This window comes from Ahaetulla prasina, chromosome 3 (genome assembly GCF_028640845.1).
Source record: "Ahaetulla prasina isolate Xishuangbanna chromosome 3, ASM2864084v1, whole genome shotgun sequence".
NCBI lineage: Eukaryota > Metazoa > Chordata > Lepidosauria > Squamata > Colubridae > Ahaetulla > Ahaetulla prasina.
In genome coordinates this window covers 178,686,732-178,710,643 of record NC_080541.1, presented here as the reverse complement: position 1 = coordinate 178,710,643, position 23,912 = coordinate 178,686,732, and the positions used below count along the sequence as shown (strand labels likewise).

Below are 23,912 nucleotides of genomic sequence, written 5' to 3'. Positions count from 1 at the left end.
TGTAGGTCTTTGGTTATTCGGGTTTTCTCCCGCGTAAATCACACATTGCTCCCAGAAGCACGAAGCTGAAGCCTGAAGATGACGAATGAGACTTCGTCGAAACGTCGCCAAGACACTTCCAATTTTACGCGGGAGAAAACCCGAATAACCAAAGACCTATATATATATATATATATATATATATATATATATGTTTATATTACCTTGTTTCTCCTCATATATATGTTTATATATTATATAATCCTTTATGTAATGCTTGTATATATTGTTACGACAAATAAATAAATAAATAAATAAAATAAAATAAATATAAGCAAATATATAAGCATAAGTATGTTATAACTATACGAAATTGGATACAATTAAAGGGAACATTAGGACAGGAACGGTAGGCATGTTGGTGCTCTTATGCACGCCCCTTACAGACCTCTTAGGAATGGGGTGAGGTCAATAGTAGTTAGTTTCTGGTTAAAGCTTTGGGGATTTTGGGAAGAGACTACAGAGTCTGGTAGTGCATTCCAGGCATTAACAACTCTGTTAACTGAGAGCATATTTTCTGCAATCAAGATTAGAGCGGTTCACATTAAACTTAAATCTATTGTGTGCTCGTGTATTGTTGCAATCGAAGCTGAAGTAGTCTTCGACAGGAAGGACATTGTAACAGATGATTCTATGAGTTAAACTCAGTCATGTCGAAGGCGGCGAAGTTCTAAATTTTCTAAACCCAGGATTTCAAGTCTGGTGGCATAAGGTATTTTGTTGTAATCAGAGGAGTGGAGAACACTTCTTGTAAAATATTTCTGGACACGCTCAATTGTATTAATGTCCGAAATGAGGTATGGGTTCCAGACAGGCGAGCTGTATTCAAGAATTGGTCTAGCAAATGTTTTATATGCTCTGGTTAGTAGTGTAGTGTTTCTGGAGAAGAAGCTTCTGCATGCTGCTCTGTCTCTGCTCAGCATGTCATTGAAGGCAAATGCCTACATTTCTTCATGGGTCCATTCTAGTTTTGTAGCAGATCCCAACCAGATCTGATTCTTTTACCTTATACCTTGATGAACGTATCTTTTCTTTTATGTACACTGAGAGCATATGCACCAAGACAAATTCCTTGTATGTCCAATCACACTTGGCCAATAAAATTCTATTCTATTCTATTCTATTCTATTCTATTCTATTCTATTCTATTCTATTCTATTTAGAGACTAAAGACTCGGCCAAGAGTTCATGTTTACAGGCTCCAAGACACCATTACATTTGCTTTATATTAACAAGTGTATTGTTATAATTTATATATTTCTTGTTGAATTTAATTGATGTTCAGAAATGGACTTTAAAATGTATGATTCTGATTTTCCGAGTATCATTTCTGTCTGTTTTTGATAGCATGCATAATGCTTATTAACATGAATTTTCTTGAATCTGGTATGTCTTCTGTGAACTTTGGAAATTTTTGTCTGTGAAATTTTAAAATTTGGAAATTTTAAAATTTGTTTGCCATTCTTTAAGTAAGCTAATTGTAACTTTGAAATTATGAGTAAAGTTAAAAAGATGACTAATGTAATACATTGTTCTGTGACAGAAAACAGAGATCTTATGACAAATTAAAGGCTAACACAGTAGTGTAGTTGGACCTAAATTATCATCATAAAATGCTGTATCTTCTTGGCTATGAATCCTGAGAATTTCATCCAAATTATTTTGAAGGCACATAATTTGGGAAGACTGACATAAACTGTTGCCACATGTTGAACTGAAAATATGCAGAAAATGCCCCTCCAAAACCAGTTAATTTGTAGAATGCCAAATGTTTTCCTTTATTTTAATAAGTATTTGTGCTTCACGCTTTACTTTTTGTTTTAATATTTTACCTGGTTCTTTCTAATATGACCTAGGTCCATGATGGTGAACCTATGGCTCTTTCTAGGAGCCTGGGGAGAGCAAAAATTGGGCCTTTCGGTCCCACCGGAAGTTGGCAAATGAGCCATTTCTGGTCTCTGGAGGGCCTCCGGGGGGTGGGGAAGGCTGTTTTCGTCCTCCCCAGGCTCCTAGAAAGCCTCTGGAACCTGGGGAGGGCGAAAAACAGGCCTACCGGGCCTACTGGACCATCGTGTGCCAAAAGCTGGGATAGTGCGGGGGGAGCAGGAGGGCAGGGTGCATTGAATTACGGGTGTGGGCACACGTATGCGCACGCACGCCCCCCCTCCCATGCTCCCCCACTTTTGGCAAGTGACGGCAAAAAGGTTAGCCATCACTGACCTAGGGGTATACCACTGTTTAACAATTGGGTTGCAGTTGTGATGCTTCTGTTCCAGTTTTGTTATATGATATTCTTTTCTACTGTTATATGATATTCTTTTCTACTGTGTCCATTCAATTGATTTTTATTATTACACACTGAACCTTCTATCTCAGGAAATGCAGATCACTCAAATGAAACTGTTATCTTTTTCTTCTTTCCATCCCAGGGGAACATTGGAAAGCAATTATGAAAAAAATGATCAGCACTTAGACTTATATACCACTTCACAGTGCTTTACAAACTCTCTAAACTGTTTACATTGTCAACATATTGCCCCCAACTATCTGGGTCCTCATTTTGCCGACCTTAGAAGGATAGAAGGTTGAGTCAACCTTGAGCTGATTAGGATCGAACTGCTGGCAGTCGGCAGAGTTAGCTTGCAATAGTGCATTCTAATCAACTGCACTAATACGGCTGTTCAAGGAAAGAGAATGCCATCTAAATGTCCATCAGCAGGATAACTCTCCAAAAAGGGAAGGAGTACCAAATTTGGTATGGTGTGAAAAGTGGGTAACAGCAAGATTAAAAAGGGTCTGAATCTGTCTTGAGCTTTTAGAGAAAAACATTTCACTAAAATGTTCCCCAATTCATCCATATAGGGGAGGCTGGCAATGGCCTGGAATGCTATTTTAGAAAGTAAGGATGACCTTGAGCGGAGCTATTGCCTGGGCAAAAATATCAAAGCCTACAACAGCCAGATAACATTTGAAAGTGACTGAGATAAATATAGAGTACAGATATGAGGAGAAGATACAGTACAATCAGACTTGCAAGATTCTGTTATTATAGCCAATCAAAAAAAGGGCAATTTTAGCTTTCTTGTGGAATTGATTTCCTGTCTGCTCCACCTCTAGTTGGACTGACAGGTCCAATCTAATCCTCCAATCCTGCTCCCTGCTGGTCTACTGACCTAGAACCTGCCAGGATTCTGCTAAGGAGTTGGGAAGAATTCCAGAAACATTGCTGTACATGCTTCACTTCGTTTCATCCCTTATAAGCCTCACCTTGACTGCTGTAACTTGTCGTATTTGCTTTGTTCCATCTTCCTGCCTTCCATCTCTCACTCCCAACTCGAAATTTAGGGGCAGAGGTTTTTTGCTTTCTATTCCATTCATGCTTATCCTATGTATCTTCAATCTGGCATTTGGATTAGTACACCCTTGGGATTAAATGTATCTCTGTAAGAAGGTTCAGTGCAAATTTGAAAGTAACATCAGCAATGTATGAGGCTTGAACTAATTTATTTCTGGATCAGCTACAAAGTATTTTCAGCAAAGCTAGTAGTGTGTGTTTTTTTTCCAGTGGTTGAAGTACTGGGTTTACAGATAGTCTGTTTTTTCCATTGGCAGGAACTCTGTCTTCATCCCCATTCTTCTCCATTCTTCTCCATTCAAGGTACTCATTGTTGTTTCCTTTTCTGTCTCCTCAATGTCACATTCCAAAGCAGATGTCAACTAGTAGAGAAAAATATCCCACATTCCCTTCCTTCAGTTTTTTTTTTTAAATAGTTGAGTAACCTGTTGTTCTTTGATCCTTAGGTGCAACTTCAAAAGTTGTTTTTCAATTAAGAAAATTTTGCTCTCTTATAAAATCTGTTTTAAATTCTATCAACTCTTGATGTTTTCATGGACACAACCATGTATTTTTCTTGGCAACAATACAGAAATGATTTGTCACTGCTTCTTTGGGGATGTTTTTTCACATTCCCAGTTTTGCTGAGAGTCATGGATTTTCCCAGGTCTGACACTGCTTATCTTTTTGAGGCCAGACACTTTCACTTAGACAGTGTTTCTCAACCTAGGCAACTTTTGGCTTCAATTCCCAAAACTTTGGGAATTGGAAATCCACACATTTTAAAGTTGTGTGAATTAAAGCCACATGACCATGGAGACGTCTTCGGACAGTGCTAGCTCTTCGGCTTTGAAACGGAGATGAGCACCGCCCCCTAGAATCGGTAACAACTAGCACGTATGTGCGAGAGGAACCTTTACCTTTACCTGAAAGTTGCTGAGGTTGAGAAACACTTTTCAAGATGAAAGTGACTGGTCTCAAAAAGATAAGCAGGATCAGATATAGGAAAATAGATACTGCTATACCCATCTGAGTTCAATCATATTACAAAGATACAATTCATGCCTTTTTAGCAAAGGCCAGTTTCTAACCAGTGATTTCTACAATTATCCATGTTTCATAATTCTCAATCATCTTAATAAACTCCTAATGAATATACTAAATGGAAAATTTGGGAATGAGTCCTAACACATTTGAGGGGCATGAAAATAGTGAAGACCAAGGTACACATAGGACTTCCTTCCTGTATTAGTAATCTTTCTCTCTGTGAAAATGTATTGTTGTTGATGTTTTAGATGGTATATTAGCAACCCAGGGTGTCATTAGATAGATGGGCAGTCTTATTTTATTTATTTATTCATAAATAAATAATGAATAGTGAATCAACTTAAGCTTGCGGATCATTGATATTGATTTGCTCTGGCTCAGCTCAAAGGCACAGAGAAATGATTAACTGCTTCAGACTCAAAAAGTTTCCCCAGTAAAAGGTTTGTTGGCAATACAGCTACATATTGTAGTCTGTTGTGGAGTCATGGGAATGTTCTCTGTTCCTTGCTCTTGTGTGTCTCCAATACAACCATTGCTGCCTTTTTACTTGGTATGATTATCACATGCAATCTGATATTTTACCTATCTTGAATTTTCTTCCTAGACACTACTTACAGAATAAAATTAACCATATGAATGAACAGGATGCATGTTAAGATTTTTTTTATTGAGCTTTGTATATGAAATTATTTGACAATTTAAAATTTCAATGCAAAACATTAAAAAAATAAATTCAATGTTAGAGTTTAAAAAAAATTGCACAACCCCAAAATTCACTTGCATTTACTGTAATTTAACCAAAGACCATATCACTATGGAATTTACAGGAAAACAATATGTACAGATAAAGAGAGCATTATGTCACATTTTATTTTCATATAACATTGGAAATACAGATTTAACCCACAGTGTCAAAATGGAAGATGTTGTACAAGAGCACACACCAGGAAACGGTTTAATGTTACACTGTAATCCCAATAATAATCTTCCAAAAAGTTGTGTTGGTATTTTGCCATGAACAATTTTCTCCTCTATTAGTTGCAGATCTTCAGAAAGCCACTGTGCAATAGAAGAGCATGTTCTCATAAATATAACATTAGTATTCTAATTATGAGATAAAATTTGCAATTCCATGTTATTTACATCCTTTAATATAGTTTATACAAGCAGAAGATACATATAGCTCTTTTTCCTACTGAAATGGGTTTTATTGAGCAGAGCAGTTCCAAAGTAATAGTGGCGGTAGGAACTTCTGTGGTAGAGAAAGTGTCCCCTTTTAAGCACAAATAATAGTGGTTATGATAAAAAGCATGTTTGGACTCTTAAAAATATATGTCTTCCATTGACATAAAAGAGAGCTAAAATAAGTACATTTGCTCCAGAGTTGAAGTACTTTTTCAGCTTAACTAGGATATACAGGGAAAGAAGCAAGTTTTTCATTGGAAAGATCCCACACTATGTTCCAGAAAGCCAATGGTAGCATGCCAATTTGGGCCCCACTGTCCACAAGCACTACATGTAGTTATGATAACAAAGCTTTCTGCCTGATAGGCACCAAGGAAACATAGCTCATAGATGAAGAGTTTAATTAACCTCAACATACAACAATTATACTGTAGTTTCACAAGAAAACCAGAAGTAGCATGTCACTAGAAGTGTTAGAACCTGAGAAGCCAGACAGATTAGCTACACATTACATATTGACATATACTGGTTGCCTCCTCTCCATGCTTTCTCTGCTCTTTCTGGAAATATTTCTTAAAAGAAACTTATGTATGACCCTACGGTACAGAAGGGAATAAGTGGCTCTTCAGCCTGATCAGACAGAGGATCGTATGTCCATAATCTATTTTTTAAAGGCTGTGTTGATACAATATCTTAGGTTGCAGTTTCTTCAGCTTTGATCTACCAGTAAAGCATATCTTCAGTGGGTTATGAATATAACCAAAGCAATAAAGCTTTACAAACTGAACTGGTGGAATTCACACACACATATTAAGTCACAAGCAAATTATATTATGGCTTTTATGTCTTAAATATATAAATTTTGATTCATGGCTAACACAAGATTAGAGGTTAAACAGTTTTGATGTTTATATGTTTACATTTTTAAAGATTAATGGTGCAACATTTTTAATGAGCAGCTGGTAAATCATTCAGTCAAATACTCAACATGTAGAATATTCATGTAAATCATTTGCTATGAATCTTTTTAAATAGATAGGTTTTGTTCAATCTACCCTTCCTGCTGTTACAAAAATGCCCATTAGAAGAGAAGGAATGGGGTAAAAGATCTATCAGAGTACTTGAGAAGTAAATTTTCTAAGTAACTTTATTTTCACAATAGTTGTCCAAAATTAAATTAATTATAATTTATGGAATTAGCTTAATTTTCTAGGTTTACACAACATGTTTAACCACAAAGTTTCAGTTTGCACAGTAACACAAGGCACATGTTGTATAAACTCAGTCATATTCTTCAATGCCTTAAAGTTTTCAAAGATGATAAAGTTCATTTATTAATTTATTTCAGTTCTACCCTGTTTCTTCCCTTAGGAGCTCAACTTTCCATATACAGTAGTCCTTCTGCCAATTCTTGTCTACATCAGTAAACATTAGACTAGGTAGAGCTGAAACAAATAAACCCCGAATCACCCAGTAAACCTCTATGGATGAGTGTAGATTTGAACTGGTCAGGAAAAAAAAATTCCTTGTTTTCCCCTTGGATTGTATTCTGTGATACTGTAGAGCACTTGATCAGGATGGGAAAAATGACACAATTGGCTATAAAGTCACGGCCTTCATTTCTTCCTCCAGGCAGGACTGGAAAAAATATGACTTGCTACAATACAGTTTACAGTGTAGGAATTTTATTAAATTCCAGAGAGCAATGGAAGGCTTTCACCAGTAGGTGGAAAGTATTTAGTGAAGTTTAAAGCCTGTTTAATGTCCATTTCTAGATTCTTTTATCCATAATTTCTCAGATTTCCTAACAGCTAGTTTTGATAATGGTTGGGTTCACATATTACACTACAGCTATCATTTGCTGTAATGACAGTTTATTGAACAAGCCACCATAGCTAAGTTTAAATATCACACTGAATCACAAAACATGACAGACCACAATGGCTGAGATCACACATTCAGAATGGGACAACTCACCAGTTAACTCACCATGGCCAATATACCACGGCCAACTCACCACAGCCATCTCACCATGGGACAACTTGCCATGGCCAACTCGCCACGGGAAAACTCTCTGTGGGATAATTCAACAATTCAAATAAATAACAATTTAATTATTTAAAATAATTTTTAAAAGATTTACATTTTTGACATTCACATTTCATTTTGCCTTTCCTTTGCCATCCTTTCTTTAACGATCCTATTCCACTATTTCTTAAATGTTAGTGTAACTCTTGAATCATGGCAAGCTGTCCTGTGGCGAGTTGGCCAAGGTGAATTGGCTGTGTTGAATTAGCCATGGCAAGCTATACATTCCATTCAATCAAAAGCAAGCTGAACTTATTATGACTTAGTGTGATTTGGAAATCCAGTCATTAAGAAGCTTCTTATACAGCTAAGCTTAGATTTCTAGTATTGGTTGCATTATATACAGCATCTGTCTATAATGCCTGTAGTGGCACAGATTCCGTCCTACCCCTGCCAGGTTTAATTTACATCCACTGAATGTGCCTTTAATTTTACTCAATCTGTCTCTGCATTAGAAAGCAGGGAGAAATCTGTGAAGTCACTTTACTCTGCTACTAGTTGGTCGTGTATTTATGCAGTTTTCAATAAAAAGAAAAGGTGTTGATCATTCCATTAGTGTTTGTTGGATGGTGACCTCAAATATGAATCTATCAATTCTCCCCTCTTGGTCCTATTAGGAATTGTATTATCAGCGCAGCATCAAATTCAGTGCAAAGCTTTCTTAATGTTTTTTTTGACAAAAGGGGGGTGGGTATGGAAATTGTCCATCACTCAAATTTTTATGTAAGGCTGGGAACAGGGCTATCCTAGGATGCATGTAGCCCAATCTTGTACCTTATTTCATTATTACTTGCAATGTAACTGTGCTTTGTTTTCAAGCCTGCACTGTGTTCTCACCCTTTTTTCTTTATTCCCAGGAAGAGGCCTCTGACCTTTTATGTAACTCTCACCCACAGATTTTCTCAGCTTCTCAAATGTGCCAGTCACACCAAAACAAGTACACCCACTGATGTGAAAATGAGGGCCTGCCAATATCAGGATAGAGAGGCCCTTTTTGATTTAGTAGGGCCAACATTTTGTAAGAACTATCAGGATTTCTTTGCTGACATTTAGTGATTGACCAGATTTTTGTATTCCAGATCTCCCCAGATGTTTATTTTCTAGCAACAACCCACTCCCTCAGCATGATAGAAAAGACTATTACAATGTTCTCTATATGGAACTGCCTCTGAAGATTACAACTGGTATGCAATCCAACTTGCCTGTTGGCAAATGAGAGCCATTATAATCAAATGAAACCAGTGCTGCACATTGATAGACTTTTGAGTAGAATTTAAAGTGCCATTCTAAAACTCTACAAGGCTAGGCACCCAGGGAGCTCCAGGATCATCTCCTTCAAATTGAATCTACCCAGTCTATATGGCCTGAGTATGGATACTGAAGTTTGGATTGGTGGGAGAGGAGGTAGGAAGGGGGCAGGATCCAAAGATCCCAACCTATTTCTTAACTTCATGCACCTTGAATAGCTTTCTTGCATGGATGTAAGTAGCCTTTTTCTCTCGGAGAGAAAAATTTAGAGAGCTATTAAAATGGAACTTTTTGTAGAATCTGTAACTATTTAGATGGTTCTCAGATGAGGAACACCAAGTATCTGCAAATTTATTAGTGTGGTTTTATATATTTTAGCTATATATATTTAACTGGATTATTACAACGTGCCAGTGATTGTGATTGGTGGTCTGTAACAAAATAGCTCAATAACTATTGCAGAGATCTGCATTGCACTGAGAAATGTAATCTTAGGCAGGACTAGCTGCATTTTAAAAAATATTATTAGCATATTGTCCTGTCTTGGTTGACTTAACTGGAGTTAACGATTCTAGATGGATAGCTCTAGCCTCTAATTTCATTTCTTACTACACCCCAAAATGATGCTGACTGGGAGAACTGTAAATATATGAAAAAAGCAGCAGAACAACAACGCCTGTAGTGATGAACTAATACATATTTAAGAGAGTCTAGCACAGGCATACTAGATGGGTTCTCCTGAAGTATTAAAAAGTGCCAGTCTTACACATTAATACTAATCATGATATTAACTCTTGAAAACTGAATTGTGGCAGACAAGGTAGTATTGTACAGCAGATCTATTATTCTCTGTAACTATATTATTTTAACTTCTATTTTTAGGTGGGCAGATTAAAATAACAATTGAGAGACATCAGATTTATTTTAATGAAATCTATAATGTCTTTTATAATGGTCTCCTTATAGATCTGTTAGAGAGTATGCTGTATATATGGTTGCTTTGATTTAAGGTCTGCTATGATCCATGGTTATTTTTTAGATGTTTGTCTGAGAATTCCCTTTTAAATACATAGCAATCATGCCATATACTTATTTTGTTATGTAGTATTTTGAAATTAATAAAAACAAATGTACAAATTGTAAAACTTAATCAGGCTCTATGCTTGGAAATGGGGCCAGAAAAAACTAATTATTTCTTTCTCCACAAATTTCCAACATAGTCATAGGCATATTATTATGGGAGTCATATTCAAGCAAGGACAAAACAAATTTCTCAACTAAGGCAGATGGCATCCACTCCCACAAAACAAAATAGTACCTGCTCTGCATTTACTGATGTTGCTCAGGTATGTTTTGCAGCTAGTTTTGAAATTTGTTAACAAATGCAATCTACATTTGAACTTTCACCCTGAGAACTCATGTAAGATGGTTGTAAGACCAATGTAAAGGTTTATGTAATGCAGTATAATATCTAGAAGACATTTAAACAGTTCCTGTCTGTATCTTACACTTTTGAAAAACTGATACTTGCTAGAATTATTTACAGATGCAATTTTGAATATATTCTGGAGACTTGGCTTCAAAAAAAGTTGGACTGAATGCTATAAACCAATCTAGTCTTCCAGGGTTTCTGGACAAGCTCATCATTTACAATCAGTATTCCTGGTGGTCAAGAATGATGAAAGCAGTAATTCTAAAGAAACAGAATTTCCATGCCTCTGGTTAGGAAATGTGGGCTGTGATCATATACTGTATGAACTGCAGAAAATGAAATAAAAACCAAGGGGTAGGGGGAGATTTTAAAAAGAGAAACATTACTAAATTTGTGAAAAAGTATTCACCTTCTTTCAAATTAGCTGAAAGATTTGCATATCTGTGCCACTGAATGTTATCAGGATTTCATGTGTGTCCTACTAACATATAAAAGGAGTCTAAATGAGCACATGCCTATTGCCTGTTTCATAAATCAGATTTATTTATCATTTTACCATGCTGCTTTATAAAAGAGTAACTAAGGATTGCAAACATGCTAGGAGCAAGAAGACCTTGATTTAAGTCCATAATCAATTGCAAAATGTCATTAGTTAACTTTGGATCCATCAGTCATCCTAATATATCTCATGAATTTTTACTTTTGATATAAGATTGGAAGATGGAGTACTAACAATCATACAAAGACTGTTGTACATGTTACTTAGGGCTTTTACTGAATATGACAATCATGATGTTAAACCTTTATTGTTCAGTCTCAGTTTGGGTGAATATTACTTTTGTATAATTTTATGTGATGATGCAATTTTCAATGGGCAGTGCTGGTACCATAAAAATGAATTAATTAAAGTTCCTTGACAGATTGAATAATATAAAGTCACATTTTTACCAGATGTCATGTACAGTCATTTGAAATCTTGTACAATATTATGTAAAAAAAAAAACCACTAGTTCTTATGACATTATAGTCTTTAAAAATTTTATAATAATTTTGTGATTATTTTTTTATTTAATTTTTAATTTAAAATAATTTTGTGATTATAGCAACTCTGACTTTAAAAACATAGAAGCTGGCTAAAGGATCAACTTTCCTTTAAATGCCTACCTGGTTAAGATCTGCAAAAATGGCCCTTTGGGCAAAGCTGTGATTATTGGGAACATGGGAAATTATTTTATTCTGCATTACCTGAGGCATTGTGGAATGCTACGATTCATCGCAACTCTCTTGGCTTTCCAGGAGTGAAATTATGTATCTTTTGCTAGTAGTGGTTTTAATAGCGGTTTTTAGTATAGCGATTCTGAACCTCAGAAACATTAAAATGTGTGGACTTCAACTTCAAGAACTGTCCACATATCTTAAATTTGATGAGGTTGAGAAACATCGCTTTAATATATTCATTGTTTTAAAGTTTTTGTTATTTTGGCTTTAGTTGGTTTTCTTTGATTTGTTACATAATATTTTAGTGATATTTGCTGAAGAGTTGCATAAATATTCTAATAAATGAAAAAATGACTGAGAATCTGTTTGCGCACCATGTTCTGTCAGCTGCTTTCTTTACAGGTTTTCTTCCTTTACTAGATTAATGATTGATTTGATATTACATCAGTGGGATAACTTGTTTACTTAGAAAATGTTGAAGATGTCATTTATTTCTGATATTTGCAGAAAAGTTATTAATAATATGAATTTTATATAGTAAAATGATAGATGTAGTCCTCAACTTATGACCACTGGAACTTCTGCTGCTAAGTGATGTGGTCATTGTAAGTCATGCCAGACTTTACAATCTTTTTTTTGCTATGGTCATTAAACAAATTAAATGGTTGTTAAACCAATGCCGTTTACCCCATTTGCTTTGGTTGTTACCGCCTGGAAAGGTTACAAATGACAATTACGTGACCTCGGGATGCTGCAACATGCCAGTTGCCAAGCGCCTGAATTTTGATTATGTGACCGTAGGTCACTTTATGTCATTTTAACTTTGAATGATTTTAAACAAATGATTGTATGTTGAGGACTGCTTGTATTATTTATTTATTTATTTTATTTATAATTTAATTTCTATACCCCCTTCTCCCGAAGGACTCAGGGCAGTTTACAGCCATATTAAAATACAGAATATAAATAACAAATTTAAAAAGAATTAAAAACAAATATTTAGTAGGCCAAATCAACTAAAACGGTCATAGACCGACATAAAACCCCTTTAAAATTACAAAGTGACTTTGCTGTTGTGGTTGATGTTATGCTATCAGATTATGCCTCGGTCATTATTTGTATTGGAAGTTTACATTTCTTATAGAGTTAGTCCTCAACGTACAATCATTGACTTATAACAGTTCATTTAGTGACCGTTCAAAGTTACAATGGCATTGAAAACAGTGACTTATGGCCATTTTTCACAGTTACGACTTTTGAAGCATCGCCATGGTCATGTGATCAAACTTCAGATGCTTGGCAATTGGTTCATACTTATGACCGTTGCTGTGTCCCAGGGTTGTGTGATCCCCTTTTGCAACCTTCCGACAAGCAAAGTCAATGGGGAAGCCGGATTCACGTAACAACTGTGTCACTAACTTAACAACTGCAGTGATTCACTTAAGAACTGTGGCAAGGTTGTAAAATGGGGCAAAATTCACTTAACAAATTTCTCACTTTGCAACATAAATTTTGGCTCAATTGTGGTCATAAATTGAGGATTACCTGCATTTTGTACTAGATATTGTGATCTTTAAATATTCCACATACTTTTCCCCCCCCTGTCCTTTACTGAATTGCCTCATTAATAGCAGACATATCTCACCATTTTAATGGTTATGCACCTTGCTATGTGGTAAATCCAGCCTCTCTTTTCTATTCCATGATAGGAAGGTGGTCAATCTATTTGACATCAAGTATATGGGGACTTTGGGCTTTGATAAGAGAACTTTGAGTGGTTACCAATAAATTATCATTTGGAAAGATCCAAAGACAAATAGAACATATATTTCCCCTCAACAATAATAGTTCTTTAAGTTGCTACTTTCTAGCCAGACCCAGATTGTTGGGGGCAATATGCTGATTCTGTAAACCGCTTAGAGGGGGCTGTAAAGCATTGTGAAGTGGTATATACTATAAGTCTAAGTGCTATTACTACTTTCACCCTAGTTAAGAAACAAAAATGTGCAAAAAAATGTCATGACTGAAATATTCCAGTCTTAAAACAAATTATTCTAAATGCACCAAAAATATACTCATAAAGTGGATGTGCAAAATGCCAATTCCAACCTCTATTCTGATATTGGAACATTTCAACCATGCAGTGTTTTGCTCTTACTTCTTGTTCAATATATTCCTATGGCACAACTTATTACTTCCACTGATAAATCAGCATTGCAGGCTAGAATAAATGGCGCTTTTGAGTGAATATCTCATTATATAGTCACCGTATCTCATTTATGGCATTTTATGAAGTCCTGATGACATCCTCTGCCATTTATATTCCTCCGATGTCTTCCTTCTCTTTTCCATTAAAAAAAATAGCTAGAGAAAAGGGATTACAGAGGAAAGATAACTGCAACTGTTTGATCGGGATTCCTAAGAACCATCCCTCAGAGAGTATACCTTGCAAAAGAAACCCCATCTACCGATAAAAGGTTACAGAGTTATGCCTTGAATAATGCTACAGCAAGATAAACAAATCTCTATGGCTTTTGCTCCCTCTCCTTGCAGCCGCAGTGCACCAGGCTCCGCTTGTTTCAATGAAGCATGTGTTCAACTACGGCTCAGCTGACCATAGCCATATGTTATCGCTGAAAACATTTAGTAACTGCTAATGGAGTTCATTTTCATTAAAACAACCAGTAAGATATAATCCTGAAAGTCACTCTTGAAATTTAGACTGTGATTTAACAAAGTGCCCTTGATCCTTCTTGAATTGATGATAAATCTATGGAGGTTAAGCAATTTCCAAGGTTCTCTTTTATTACAGCATTCTACAGGATTTTTTAAAAAAATAATTATACACTGTAATCCTCAGGTCCTTACTGAGCCTTTTTCTACCTAGGGATAGCATCTTCTACAATTATACAACCATTATTTTGTCAAAATAACTGGAACAAAGACAAGCTTTATTTTACCTCAATAAAGGCTGAGCAGTTCCAGAAGGTCATTAATGAAGAACTGGCCTTTTTTCCATTGAACAAAATAGGATTAACTTTTCAGTAAACATGCAGTGAACTGCATAGACACTACACTACCTAGGAAGAAATATGTATTTTTTAAGAAAAAGGTGATTCCAGCGAAGTCTAGCCATGAATTCATAAATGCCTGTTGATTTTGGTTTCCTCATTTAAATAAAGGCTTTAAAACAAGGCACACATTTTTTAGCTTATTGTTCAAATTCCTTTGGGGATTCATTTAACTATGATTTCTCCTTGTATGCAAAGACTAAAATAATCGGTATATCTTTTTATAACAAATATACCACTTTATAAATAACAGTTACATGAACAAAAATTCATTAAAAATAACACAGAATGATGATTCATTTCACATTACTGTAAAGCCTAAAATAAGTCGGTATAAAACAGTCAATGCATATGGAATGCTTAGTAGCTGTTCAATGTATATAGGTAGTCCTCGACTTACAGCAGTTCGCTTGGTGACCGTTCAAAGTTACAACAGCACTGAAAAAAGTGACAGATGACTGTTTTTCACACTTACAACCTTCGCAGCATCCCCGTATCACGTGATCAAAATTCAGTCTGCTTGGCAACTGGTTCATGCTTATGCACCATCCTGGGGTCACATGATCACCTTCTTTTGCAACCTTCTGAGAAGCAAAATCAACGGGGAAGACAGATTCACTTAACAACCAGGTTACTAACTTATCAGCTGCAGTTATTCACTTAACAAATGTGGCCAGAAATTTCGTAAAATGGGACAAAATTCGCTCAACAAATGTCCCACTTAACAACAGAAGTTTTGGGCTAAATTGTAGTCGTAAGTCGAGGACTGCCTGTACTAAAGTTCCAGTTATCAAAGCTTGCATGAGAAGGCAGATATACCATCCAAACAATTAAACACCTTTTCCTTAGTTGTGATCTTATTTGTAATATTGCATTTGGTTTCTGTTACAATATAAATGATGTTCATTTCTGTATAATACTCTTGTCAAAACACACAGAAAGTCAGAGCTAAGTATTAACATAGTGAGTATAAGAGGGAAGACCATCCTTCAGTTCTGTGCATGATGCTATAGTATAATTAGTTACTTCTTCCTGGTGTCTTTGATTCTTTTTTTATAAATAGTTTAAAGGTTGATGGAGTTCTGTAGCACTTACTGAGCCATCTTCTGTTATCTGTTGAGTAGAATAAATTAGAGCATTTATTATATATTCATGCACTGAATGATGACACATTTGTAAAGGCAGAACAAAATCCCCTTTGCATAATTATTGTGATACAGAATAATTACATTTTCATTCTCTAAGATGAAAAAATAAAAATGGGCACATCTAAATTCAATGCTATAGGATACAGGTTACTCATGCAAAGATCTTGAAATATGTGCCATTCATATGTTAATACCATTTTACAGCCAATCAATTGTGATGGCACAAATATATTTATTATGTATGCAGAAAATATTTTACAGACTCCAAGTAAACAATATTTTTTTCTTTGCTTTGCAGCCGCACCCCCATTAATTTTTAAAGCAGGAATATTTTGGGATACAAATGCTAAGGTCAAATTTCTGCCTTTTAAAAGTCCATTCATACGCAAACAGACTGCATTCTTAGGGTGTTATTTCCTTTCTGTATATATTTTACTGTCTAGGTTAGTCCAGCATCCACAGAGGCTGGGGTGAGATAAATCTAGCTAATACGTCTAAAGGTTGATGTAGGCTGCTCTGAGTTATTGCAAAACATTCCCAAATGTGCTGCAATCAAGCAGAAGTTATCCTGCTAACATAATTCAAGCAGCATTTAAAATTAAAGTGTAAGGAGGAGGTATGTAATGTTGTTTGTAGTTTTTTCAGTGTTCTTACATAAGCTAAATATTTTAGAACTATTAAGCAAGATTGTGGTAGATCAAGATCAAATCTTTGGTTGATTATTTTCAATCAAGTGAAACAAATTTCCTCTCGGTTTTCTGCATCTTTTCATATGAACATCAGAATTACTAGATTGCATGTGTGATTTTTTTTTACCTGCAACTCACATATCCAGAACAACCAACAACTGCAATGAATGTGGAGAGTAATGCAACCTGTACAAACTCAACATGATTTTTTTTCTTTTTCTCCATTGATATGGATAGATCCATTGATTCTTATACATAGCCCCATTTCTATCAAGAAAGGAAATCAATGCTTGCATTATCCCATGCTAAACTCTTTCAGTCTAAAGAAAAGACTGTAAACTTTCAGTATCAGTAAGTCTGGCATTTACAAAAGAGCAGTAGCTCTCTACATTTCATATGCTGCTCATAATTTCTTCTGTAGCTCATTTCCTCAGAGCTACCACATGAAGTCAGTTATAACGAAAAACCATGCAGAAAGCCAATTCTCACCCTTTATCAGAAGAAAATGAGACATTGTAAAGAGACTGAGAACACAGCGGATTACCATGCAATATAAAGCTTCCATTTAAGAAAGTCAACTAGAATCAAAAAAACAGTTACTGATACGAGGATAACTTAGCCTATTTCATAAAGGAAAGGAAAGCACACAGGGAATATCAGTCTAGAAGTATGAAATCCGCTTTCCTAGAAGTCTTTCTGGATTTTGCAATCTAGCTTCTGCCAATCTGGCTTGTGGGATATACAGCTGCAATCATCTATCTTCCAGGAAGCATCTCATCTCAATTCATCTCCCCGAGCTTCAGTGTGTGGAGGAAATGAAGGAAAAACAAAATAATGTCTATAATGTCACCTCTTCATTGCTTAGTATAGAGCTGTGTGACTAGAAGTTTTAACTGTTCTTTGGGAAACAAATCAATCTTACAAGATATATACAAAATCCGACAAGAGATGAATACAATTGGGCATTTTTTTAAAAAAAAATTAGAAACTAGGAAAATCCAGTGTAAAAGGAGATTTTAATTCCGTGAAAAACATATGACTCTAATCTAAATTGTATGGATTTACTTCATTGCCCAGTTAAAAATATAGCTAAACAAAACAGGCTGACATTAAGCATGCAAATGCATGCAAATAAGCTGTTTATATGTAGTCCTTGACTTATGACCACAATTGAGCCCAAAATTTCTGTTGCTAAGCAAGACAGTTGTAAAATCTACAGAAAGTCTAGGGCCGAGGGAGTCCACTGTTCCTCAGATAGCTGGCTGTGAATCCCTCCTTGTGAAGTGGGGCCACCGGAATCAGATGGGGCTGTTGATCACGTACCTGGCTCCTTGCTGCGTGACTACAGCCCTACCTGAGCTACTAGAGGTGCTTGCTGGCGTGGCGGTGGAGATTCCCAGACTTTTGGTCTTGGGGGATTTCAACCTGCCATCAGCCGGCTTGTCATCAACGGTGGTTCAGGAGTTCCAGGCCTCCATGATGGCCTTGGACCTGATTCAAGTAACTGATGGCCCTACACACATTGGGGGAGGCGCGCTAGACCTGATTTTTATCTCTGGTCAGTGGGTTAATGATCTGGATTTAGGAGATATAGTTAAAGAGCCAGTGTCATGGTCAGATCATTTTCTTCTTCGCCTAGACTTTCGGACCGCCGCTCACCACCGCAGGGAGACGGAGCCAATGCGTTGGTTCCGTCCCAGGCGCCTGATGGACCCGGAGAGGTTCCGGACGGAGCTTGGGCCGTTCCCTGAGGATCTTACCCACGGCACGACTGAAGAACTGGTTGCGGCCTGGGAACGGGCCGCGGCTGGGGCTTTGGACCATGTCGTGCCTTTGCGGCCTCTGACCCGGCGTAGATCTCAATTGGCTCCCTGGTTTTCCGAGGAGCTGAGAGAGATGAAACGCCGGAGAAGACACCTAGAGAGTACTTGGAGGTCTAGCTGTTCCGAGGCTGATCGGACACTAGTGAGGTCCTTTACTAGGACCTACCTAGTGGCAATGAGGGAGGCGAAACGTTCCTACGTTTCCACCCTCATTGCATCGGCAGATAACCGCCCGGCCGCCCTGTTTCGGGTGACCCGTTCCCTCCTCCATCAAGAGGGACGGGATGACCCCTTACAGGGACGAGCTGAGGAGTTTAACGGTTATCTATACGATAAAATCGTTCAGCTTCGGGATAGTTTGGACCAAGATTGCGATGATCCAGCTGAGATGACAGAGACACGTCTTGTTGAGGTTATTTGGGATGAGTTTGAGTCTGTGGCTCCCGAGGACATGGACAGGTTGCTGGGGAGGTTACATGCAACTACATGTTTACTGGACCCGTGCCCTTCCTGGTTAGTGCTGGCTGCTCAGGAAGTGACACGAGGCTGGCTCCAGGGGATTATAAATGCTTCTTTGATGGAAGGGGTTTTCCCCGCCGCCTTGAAAGAGGCGGTGGTGAGACCTCTCCTCAAGAAGCCTTCCCTGGACCCAGCTATTTTGGGTAATTACCGTCCAGTCTCCAACCTTCGCTTTGTGGCGAAGGTTGTAGAGAGTGTGGTTGCATGGCAGCTCCCTCGGCACCTGGAGGAAACTGTCTATCTAGACCCGTTCCAGTCTAGCTTCCGCCCCGGTTATAGCACGGAGACGGCTTTGGTCGCGTTGGTGGATGACCTCTGGAGGGCCAGGGACAGGGGTTGTTCCTCTGCCTTGGTCCTATTAGATCTCTCAGCGGCCTTCGATACCATCGACCATGGTATCCTGCTGCGCCGGTTGGAGGGATTGGGAGTGGGGGGCACCGTTTATCGGTGGTTCTCCTCCTATCTCTCTGACCGGTCGCAGACGGTGTTGACAGGGGGGCAGAGGTCGTCCTCGAGGCGCCTCACTTGTGGGGTGCCTCAGGGGTCGATTCTCTCGCCTACCCTGTTCAACATCTATATGAAGCCGCTGGGTGAGGTCATCAGTGGTTTCGGGGTGAGTTATCACCTGTACGCTGATGATACTCAGCTGTACTTTTCCACCCCGGACCACCCCAACGAAGCGGTCAAAGTGCTGTCCCGGTGCCTGGAAGCTGTACGGGTCTGGATGGGGAGAAACAGACTCAAGCTCAATCCCTCCAAGACGGAGTGGCTGTGGATGCCGGCATCCCGGTACAGTCAGCTGCACCCGCAGCTGACTGTTGGGGGCGAGTTAGTGGCCCCAAAGGAGGTGGTTCGCAACTTGGGCGTCCTCCTGGATGGACGGCTGTCTTTTGATGAACACCTGGCGGCCGTCGCCAGGAGGGCCTTTTACCAAGTTCACTTGGTTCGCCAGTTGCGTCCCTTCCTTGACCGGGATGCCTTATGCACAGTCACTCACGCTCTGGTTACGTCTCGGCTGGATTATTGCAATGCTCTCTACATGGGGCTGCCCTTGAGGTGCACCCGGAGGCTGTAGTTAGTCCAGAATGCGGCTGCGCGAGTAGTAACGGGAGCCGCTCGTGGCTCCCACGTGACATCGCTGCTCCGTAGCTTGCACTGGCTTCCTGTGGTCTTTCGGGTGCGCTTCAAGATTTTGGTAACTATCTTTAAAGCGCTCCATGGCTTAGGACCCGGGTACTTACGAGACCGCCTGCTGTTACCCTTTGCCTCCCACCGACCCGTACGCTCTCACAGAGAGGGTCTTCTCAGGGTGCCGTCCACCAAACAGTGTCGGCTGGCGGCCCCCAGGAGTAGGGCCTTCTCTGTGGGGGCAGTGACGCTCTGGAACGAACTTCCCCCTGGCCTGCGTCAAGTGCCTGATCTTCGGACCTTCCGTCGTGAGCTCAAAACATATCTATTTATTAAAGCGGGACTGGCATAATTTGTGTTGAATTTTAAATTGGGTATTCTTAATATTTTTAAATTTTTAAATCTAAATTTTAATAATCAGCCTTTAAAATTTGCTCTTTTTAAATGTTGTTTTAAATTGTATATATTTTGTTTTTATTCTGGCTGTACACCGCCCTGAGTCCTTCGGGAGAAGGGCGGTATAAAAATTTAATAAAATAAATAAAATAAAAATAAATAAATAAAATAAAATGAGTTTTGCCCCATTTTAAGACCTTTCTTGTCCCAGTTGTGAAGGGAACCACTGGAGTAGTTAAGTGAGCAACATAGTTGTAAGGTGAATCCGGCTTCACCATTCACTTTACTTGTCAGAAGGTTGAAAATGGTGATTACATGACTCTGGAACACTGCAACCGTCATAAATACGATCTTCTAATTTTGAGAATGGAAATGCTGCAATGGTCATAAGTGTGAAAAACAGTCATGTTATTTTTCAGTGCCACTGTACGTTCAACTAATTCGAATGGTCACTAACTGAATGGTTGTAAGTCAAGGACTATCTATAATGCAGGTAATGATATAGCTCAATTTGAAGAATTCTGGAACTCCAAAAGTCTTATTCATCGATGTGTAGTTTTTCTTAATTATCTTTGTCTCTATACATGTGTACTTATCGCTTCCCAAAACAAAATAGATTTTAGATATAAATTAAGCTACTTTGCTGACCTGTCAGTTTTAAATTCCACCAGCAAAATTCATAGCTTAATCAGTCTATAACATAATTTTACATGCTTTAGTTTAGAAAATATAAATGAAATGGAGAAAAATCTGAAAGCAGACAGAGCAACAGTTCAACAAAAAATGGCAAGTGGCCCTCTGAAAAACTTGAAGAATCCGTTCTCAGCTAATGAACCAGCAATTGTGTGGAGAAGCGTAAAGAAAATCATTGGCTACAGCAGGTCTCCCTCCCTTACTGAAAAAAATTGTCAATTGGCAGATGACCTGCACTGATGATATTACCAAATTTGGGTAATGAAACATCTGCAAGAAAACAAGCAAGCTCACAAAGCACCAAGATTCCCTCATGACCTGAATGTGTTCTACTGTAGGTTTGAGAGGAGATCACTGTCAACTATTGCTACCTTTCACACCTCAGATGTACCAAGAGTAGCCAAATCAGTGGTGGGATTCAGCCAGTTCGCATCACTTCGCATTAACTTTCTGAGCAGTTTGGCAAACTGGTTGTTGGAAGAAATCATTAGGACAGAGAGCCAGCTGTTAAATTACTTGAATCCCACCACTGAGCCAAATCTCCTACACCTATCTCCCATCTATCTGGAACCCCACCTTGGTAATCTTAGAAACAGATTTGTGAGGCCTATTTCATAAACAAAAGGTTGGAAAAGCACCAGGCCTAGACAGATTAACTCCTTCTTGTTTTCCAAAGTATCAGAAGGCAAGACAAGAATCTATGGATGGAAATTAATAATCAAGGAGAGAAACAACCTAGGACTGCTCTCTCTGGGGGAGAAGTGCATCTGCCCAATGCATGTCAAATATGGCCCCAAAAGCTAATGCCAATTCCCCTAAAGTTTTCTCCTCTCCACGCTAGCCAACCCAGCACTAGACTTCCCACCTGTTTTCCATTGCACTTCCCTTCCCCACTAATCTCCTTCTGCCTTCCCAGCGTTACCTTCCTTTTTTTCTCCGCTTTTCCTAATACTTTCTGGCCTCCCCAAATTGTCTTGTTCCAATCCCTACCTACTTCTCCCTACTTCAAATTTTCCGCTTGCTACCATAACTTTTGTAGCACTTTTAATTTGCTTTTGAACCTTTGATTTATTCAAAACATAAAAATCCAAAAAAAGTACATCATCTCAGTGTTCAGGGATCCTTTTCCCTCCTTGTACTAATTAGATTTTTGCAAGGCACCGAAGACCTGGCTGTTTCCCTGGCAGGTATGTCAGGTGAGTAGATGAGTTCTGTTGTTTATAATGTGATATTTTCAAAGAGTGGGGGGTTTTGTTTCTCCTTAGGGACCAGGTGTTACATATGATAGAGTTTCTGTTTTAATCTGCCTTAAGCCACCCAGTCATGTATGAAATGAGTGTCTATAGAAATCATACAAATATAATAAATAAATAAATGATGAAAGAAAGAAAGAAAGAAAGAAAGAAAGAAAAAAGAAAGAAAGAAAGAAAGAAGGAAGGAAGGAAGGAAGAAAAAGAGAGAAGGAGGGAAGGAATGAAGGAAAAGAAAGAAAGAAAGAAAGAAAGAAAGAAAGAAAGAAAGAAAAAAGAAAGAAAGAAAGAAAGAAGGAAGGAAGGAAGGAAGAAAAAGAGAGAAGGAGGGAAGGAATGAAGGAAAAGAAAGAAAGAAAGAAAGAAAGAAAGAAAGAAAGAAAGAAAGAAAGAAAGAAAGAAAGAAAGAAAGAAATGGAAGGAAGGAAGGAAGGAAGGAAGGAAGGAAGGAAGGAAGGAAATGAAAGAGGGAGGGAGGGAAGGAAGGAAGGATTCCCTTTCCCCTTTTTTTGGCTTTCCTTTCCTCTTCTTGCAATCTGAATTTAGATTACCAGCACTAATTGTTATAGCACCACCTATCAATGAATAAAGAAACTGCGTCTGTATCTCTTATTGCCAGTACTGTATTGGACATGGTTAGATGTGAATGACCTATAGAGAGAGATTGAGGGAACAAAATACAAACTACTGAAATAAGGCAAAGCTTGAAACTGGTGGTTCATTTTGATGATGCATAAACTGAAGCACCTCCAAAGCTGCTTTGCAAAACTATAATCCCCTCCTCTTAGAAAGATAGCTACTGTAGAATAGAATAGAATAGAATAGAATAGAATAGAATAGAATTGAATTGAATTGAATTGAATTGAATTGAATTGAATTGAATTTTATTGGTCAAGTGTGATTGGACACACAAGGAATTTGTCTTAGTGCATATGCTCTCAGTGTACATAAAAGAAAAGATGTTTCACATTGCATTATTTCCAAGCCGGACTCCAACATATTCAGGTGACTTGCATTATCACTATATGTCATCAAATCTGACAATGTCATCTTTGCATATATCTTATATAGGTGAAATACAGGACACTGTGTAAGTATATAAACACACACCATATAAACAAGTAAAAAATATTAAAATATTAACAATAAAATGTCCATCATCTCCAAGCAAGTTCGGGAAATACCTTTGCCTGAAACGTAGGAAAATATTTGCCCATTAGAGGCATACTATTTATATACTGTTCATCTTTTGCTAAACTGGCCACCTTTACACTACAGAAAAACATGCATGCGAACTTGATCTGATCTGGATCACGATTGCATGCTCAATTATTGGTTAAACTCTTGGTTATTAATCAGTGCAGACTTCTTCTACCATTTATTTTGCATGTTGTCTAGAACTACCCTAGAATCTGAGATACATAATCTATGAAGAACAGTTTCAGGAACTGCGTATGTCTAGTCTAGTGAAAAGAAGGATTGGGGTGACATGATAGCAGTGTTCCAATATTTGAGGGGCTGCCACAAAGAAGAGGGGGGGTCAACCTGTTTTCCAAAGTATCAGAAGGCAAGACAAGAATCTATGGATGGAAATTAATAATCAT

General features: G+C 38.0%; 1 protein-coding gene across 2 annotated transcripts in view; it reads right to left on the bottom strand.

Annotated features, from left to right (window-relative positions):
- Positions 1 to 5,119: 5,119 nt before the first annotated feature.
- The window catches only part of LOC131194437 (potassium voltage-gated channel subfamily A member 3-like), a 49,543-nt gene continuing 30,750 nt past the window's right edge, over positions 5,120 to 23,912 (bottom strand). For both annotated transcript variants that reach the window (XM_058175433.1, XM_058175434.1), the window contains one exon: positions 5,120 to 15,775. The gene's annotated coding sequence lies outside the window, so the exon portion shown is untranslated. The remainder of the gene's footprint in view (positions 15,776 to 23,912) is intronic.